The following is a 6,123-nucleotide window of genomic DNA, read 5'->3' on the forward strand; positions in this document are numbered from 1 at the left end:
TGACTCAGAATCTCACAGGGAAACAACTGCATAAACATGGGTTATAACACAGTGAATTCACGCTGAGACGAGGCGGGACACTGCGGGCTCTGAGAACTTGAAGGAGGGAGTGATTGATCACACAACTAGGTTTCATTCGTCTCTTTTTTATTTCTTACCTGAATACTTTGAATATGCATGTATCTTTGAGTTGACCAGGATTTGATGAGTTTGGAAAGCGCAGTCCTAATTTGAAATGATCAGATCAGTGATAAGGCAAAACAAATTCCAAGCCTAATGTAGTCATTATCTATGTACATAGTTGGTGACCCAAGGATTTAATTTATCCTAGAGTATCAAAGGGAATATAATAGACTCAAAGTGGGAACAAAGGCAGAAGTTACAATTAAACTAGACTTCAAAAGCTTGTTGGCAAATGGTGATCTTTAAACAACTGAGACCAAGATCCTTTTTTCAGAATTTATGTATTGAAATTTTTAGTTTGTAAGATTCACTAAATAAATTGATTGTGTGCTACACCACCTGCAACAACTTTTAAAAGTCAGGCATTGTGTTTGATGCAGAATGGTTTTACCAAGAATGCATTGTTGCAGAATAATACATTCTCATATGGCTAAAACAAGTAGACTGTACCATTACTGTTGACTTTACTGCTTGATATTTTTGCAACACAATTCTAAAAGCACAATCACCAACTGTTATGAAAAATTACATGGATTGCTGTACCATGTGCAACTTGTGTAAAACCCAAACAGGAAAAGAAAAACGCATTTCGGCTCCATTCTGGAAGAACATTTCCCTTCTAGTCTGCCTACTCGAGGAATTTGAATCTCTGTGTTACTTGCCATTAGGGCTACCTGGTTTAAACCTCTCACCCTTCTTGAAAGACCTGGGTTCAACTCAGCCACTACCTAGCCCTGTGGGCCAGTTATTTAATTTCCCTAAGCTTTCATTTTCCCAACTAAAGTAGAAATAACGGAGACTGGTTTCAAGGTTGCTAGGGAATTCATTTTGATAGTGTGTGCTTAGCCCAATGGCGCTTGTTAAGTGCTCAATAAAAGATAGATGTTATAATTGATTAACGCACCCCAAAGGAGTTCTTTTAACAAACTTTTACCAAGCAGAAAGAATCGGTATGGCATGAAGGGTATACATTAAATTTCTCACCTAAGTTTGATAATGTCCATGTCAAATGATAACAAAAGAAACCCCCCTGCCTTGTTTCTTTTGCTAGTTGCTAGTTCCTCCTCCTAGTTCTATTTCAGTCATGATATTCTTCAGTGACCCTGTCTTGCTCTTATGCCCTCAGTCTCTCTCTCTCTCTCTCTCTCTCTCTCTCCCCCTACCTCTCAGCTGCTTGAAGTTCACAATTTAAATAACCATTAAATAACCACTAAAGTCTTCATCACATACATTCCTATAGCTTTGGGTTCTCCAGTCCCTAAAGGCTGTGACACAGATCTATGCAGCCCAAGGACTAAGGAAATTTGCTCTTTTCTCCTGAGTGTTTAGCAGGGAGTGAGCTGTCAGGATCTCTCTACATTTCCCTGCACCCATAATTCTGAGGTGGGAGATGGGCTGTCCATTTGGTATTTGTTTGTATGATTGTTTGTTTGTTTGTTTGAATGGAAAGAGATTTTCTAGTTAAGATGCTGGCTGGGCTTCTTAGGTTCCTATTACTTCCTGCGTGTCTTTTGATCAAACAATCCCCACTCTTCCCCTTGGCTATATAGTCCGAGATTTTGCTTTAAAGAGTAAACATGTATTTAAAAATTGTGTTGTGCTAAGTATTAAGTGGAATTTTGGATCCATACAGGAGTCTCCAGGCCTTGGTGTTTGCTATTTACACATCAGCTTACTATTTGTATGGTTCCCTGACTCATGCTTAAAGAAGCCAATTTACACCCTACAGCATGCATTTCTAAGATATAGAATTCTGCCCCTACGTGCTTTCCAAAGTATCCCCCTTTTAAAATATAAAACTAAAATCTAGATATAGTCACCAGTTGTGAAGTTTACCTATTTCTGCTGACACAGATTTATTTTTCTATTATCAATACTAATGAAATACATCCAGCAAAGCCTCAGATCTTGAATGGTCTCTTTCAGTCAAAGGGAGATAATAATTAATGGAAAAATTTGTGTTTATAACCAGCAATTTCAGTGATGATACCAAGAGTCAGCCCTTACCGAAGAGACCCAGCTAACAGCAAAACCAGATAAAGGGCTTGGATGTCCTCCCTATAATCAGAATGCCAGCTATGCTGTGCCTCCATTGACACTGGCGTGGGAAGCACCGGCTATAATGGTCCCTTGAGCTCATGAGTTTTGCATATGGTCACTAGACTGCAGCTTCCATGAGTTTCCAAGGTGATCCTAGATAGCAAGAATCTTCCTCCTTATTAATAACCCTGGCTGTAATTTACAGTCGTGTTTTGTATGCTGCAATTTCTAACACTGCTATAAATTCTACTGCTAATCCTAGGCTCAGAAAAGTCTTTTTGTGACTTGCCACCACTGCACAAACATCAGTGGAACCTGCTTTTAATAAACAAAGAGTGACTGGCAGAGAGCCAGAGAAGAAAAATGGTGAACAAGGCAAAATTTATCTTGGATATATCTTCCTCCTCTGTCCAAATGCTCCCCATACTCTTACTACACAAACCAAAATTTTTAGTCAGCCTTAACTCAGTCTGTCCATAAAGAAAATATTAAACTAAATAAATTCATTCATACAAAAATGTGAGACATAATGTGGTAACCTGCTCAGAGGTATGTGCATTTTGAAATATGGAGTTTAGGGGTTAATTAAAATTAGTAGTTTTCAAATATGTTTGTTCTCTTAATTAAAAAAAAAGGGAGAAATTTCTATGAATAAAAGTTGAGGACCATGATTAAAACAAGGAAATTAAAATTGGCCAAATGCAACGAATGATGCTTATAATCCTAGCACAGGAGTTCAAGACCAGCCTGGATAACAAAGCAAGATCTCAATATTACCAAAAAAATTAAATTTAAATTTAAAAAAAAAGAAATAAAAAATTTTCTATTGTAGGACTTCTCAGAATCATGAACATGCTAATATGAATTGTATATCTCCAAGAAGAGCCTAGAATTTTTAGCATTTTCCAAATCTCTTTAACCACAAATCCCTTTTTTGAAAGAATGTTTTGGAAAACAAGTTGTTCAAATTGTTCGGCTTGACAAATACTGGTCTAAGAGATACATTTCTAAACATAAGCAATGACAAAGAGAGTCTAAAGACTAAACACCTTCCTGGTCATCCACTTTGTGTGGAAAGAAATGTGGTCCAAGTTGAAAGTATACATTGATTCAGGGGCAATGGCAAATGGTCAAACTGCATGGTTAATGGCCTAGAAGGTACAAGATTGAGAGAAAGGAAGTTTGTTTAGAAAGATTGGAAGGTTGGAGTCAGGAGGTCTGGAAATGAGATATGCAAATGGGCCTGTGGAAGTGGACATAAAGGGTGAAGACTTTTACAATGCTCACCAGTAAGCACCCACCAAAGGAGAGAAACTAAAAAACCATGCAGAGAGAATGACTCAGGAAGTTAATGTCATTATTCACTCCAGTGCTGGTCCAGTGAGTCCATGAAAGGAACAGCTATGGTGGCAGGAATGGAGGCTATGCATGACTCAGTATCAAGGGACTCTCATTCACTGAGGCTAATCTAGCTGCTGCCATTGCCAAATGTCAGATCTGCCATCCACCTAAATCACTGCTGAGACCCTGATGTGGTACACCTTCAGTACAACCAGTCACCCAAGGGCAAGGTGATTACATGAAACCCTGACATCCTGGAAAGCACAGGGATTTGTCTTTACTGAAATTGACATGTATCCTCGGTATGGGTTTGCCTTTGCTTGCAAAGCCTTATAGTCAACACTATCTGAAGATGGCTTAGAAACGTTTGATCCACCCTGGTGTGATTCCTTCCTGCACGGCTGTTCTTTGGAGCAGTAGTCGTTTGCCTCCGTCCGCCTTCTCTCCCACCTAAGTGCACACCACCACCCCATGGAAGATTCAATGGACATGGACATGGGTCCCCTGAGGTCCCAGAACTATCTTTTTGATTGTGAACTAAAGGCCGACAAAGATTATCACTTTAAGGTGGATAATGATGAAAATGAGCACCAGTTATCTTTAAGAATGGTCAGTTTAGGGACTGGTGCAAAGGACGAATTGCACATTGTTGAAGCAGAGGCAATGAATTATGAAGGCAGCCCAATAAAAGTAACGCTGGCAACTTTGAAAATGTCTGTGCAGCCAATGGTTTCCCTTGGGGGCTTTGAAATAACATCACCCGTGGTCTTATGGTTGAATTGTGGCTCAGGATCTGTGCATATTAGTGGACAGCATTTAGTAGCTGTGGAAGAAGATGCAGAGTCAGAAGATGAAGAGGATGAGGATGTAAAACTCTTAAGTATATCTGGAAAGTGATCTGCTCCTGGAGGTGGTAGCAAGGTTCCTCAGAAAAAAGGAAAGCTTGCTGCTGATGAAGAAGATGATGATGATGATGATTTTGATGATGAGGAAAAAGCTCCAGTGAAGAAATCTGTATGAGATACTCCAGCCAAAAATGCACAAAAATCAAACCAGAATGGAAAAGACTCAAAACCATCAACACCAAGATCAAAAGGTCAAGAATCCATCAAAAAACAGGAAAAAACTCCTAAAATACCAAAAGAACCTAGCTCTGTAGAAGACATTAAGGTAAAAATGCAAGCAAGTATAGAAAAAGGTGGTTCTCTTCCCAAGGTGGAAGCCAAGTTCATCAATTATGTGAAGAATTGCTTTCGGATGACTGACCAGGAGGCTATTCAAGATCTCTGGCAGTGGAGGAAATCTCTTTAAGAAAATAGTTTAAACAGTTTGTTAAAAGTTTTCCATCTTATTTCATTTCTATAACAGTTAATATCTGGCTGCCCTTTTTATAATGCAGAGTAAGAACTTTCTCTACCATGATTGATAAATGTTGTCCAGGTTCCATTGTCAAGATGTGTTGTCCAAAATGCCTGTTTAGTTTTTAAAGATGGAACTCCATCCTTTGCTTGGTTTTAAGTATGTATGGAATGTTATGATAGAGCATAGTAGTAGTAGTGGTCAGACATGGAAATGGTGGAGAGACAAAAATATACATGTGAAACAAACTCAGTATTTTAATAAAGTAAAAAAAAAGAAACGTTTGCTCCATCTATACAAGTCACTACGTAGCATCACTCTGCATCTAGAGAAACACATTAAAGGAAACGAGAACACCGCACCATAAGATCTACTGATCCTGTCACATATAGCACCACTTAAGACCTCCAAGCCTGAAAGAGTGTCAGAATGACATTTAAAGGTGAAGTTGAGGCTCATCTTAGAAATGGTACTATATGAAACTGGGACTCCATCTTCCAGAATGCAATATCCACCCTTAAGGAACGAGTAACCAACAGGTAGAAGTAGAGATAACTCCACTTACCATTATTCTCAGTCACTCACTTGGGGGAATAAGTATTTCTTGTACTCACAACTTTAGATTCTATGGACTTAGAGGTCCTGGTACTCAGAGGTGAAGCATTTCCATGGAGAGACACAGCAAGAGTTCTATTAAATTTTAAGCTCTATCATTTCAGGCTCTCCATGCCAGGAATACAGCAGGCAAGAAGAAGGTCATTATATGGCATCAACTCTGATCATCAGTAGAAGGTATGGCTACTCTACTGCAGTAGATTCAGGGAATAATACTTTTGGCACCCAAGTGATTCCCTGAGCAAAATCCTTGGTATTCCATCACCCAAATTTGGTGGCAAATGGACAAGTGCATCAGCCATGGCCTAAGAAAGACACGAGGATCAGGACTCAACCCTTTAAAGTTGAGGCTCTTGGTCACACCCCTACAGGCAAGTCATACAAACAGGAATACTAGTTAAGGGCCAGAGTACTTTAGAATGGGATTAAAGGGAGGACAAGATGAGCATCAATTGAGGCTTCTAGATCAGCTGTAGAGGGATGGGTATCATTTGTGCCACTGACCTCCCTTTTCTAAGACTCCTCTGGAAATCAAACCAACCAAAATCCTAGAGGAGCAGTTGTCAATTTGTGTGCAGTTATTGT

General features: G+C 39.3%; 1 pseudogene; it reads left to right on the plus strand.

The window, feature by feature from the left end:
* Positions 1-4,035: 4,035 nt before the first annotated feature.
* Positions 4,036-5,012, plus strand: LOC103256743 (annotated as a pseudogene).
* The last annotated feature ends 1,111 nt before the right edge of the window (positions 5,013-6,123 follow it).

This window comes from Carlito syrichta, unplaced genomic scaffold, assembly GCF_000164805.1.
Source record: "Carlito syrichta isolate Samal-C Ts95f unplaced genomic scaffold, Tarsius_syrichta-2.0.1 Scaffold295284, whole genome shotgun sequence".
NCBI classification, from domain to species: Eukaryota; Metazoa; Chordata; class Mammalia; order Primates; family Tarsiidae; genus Carlito; species Carlito syrichta.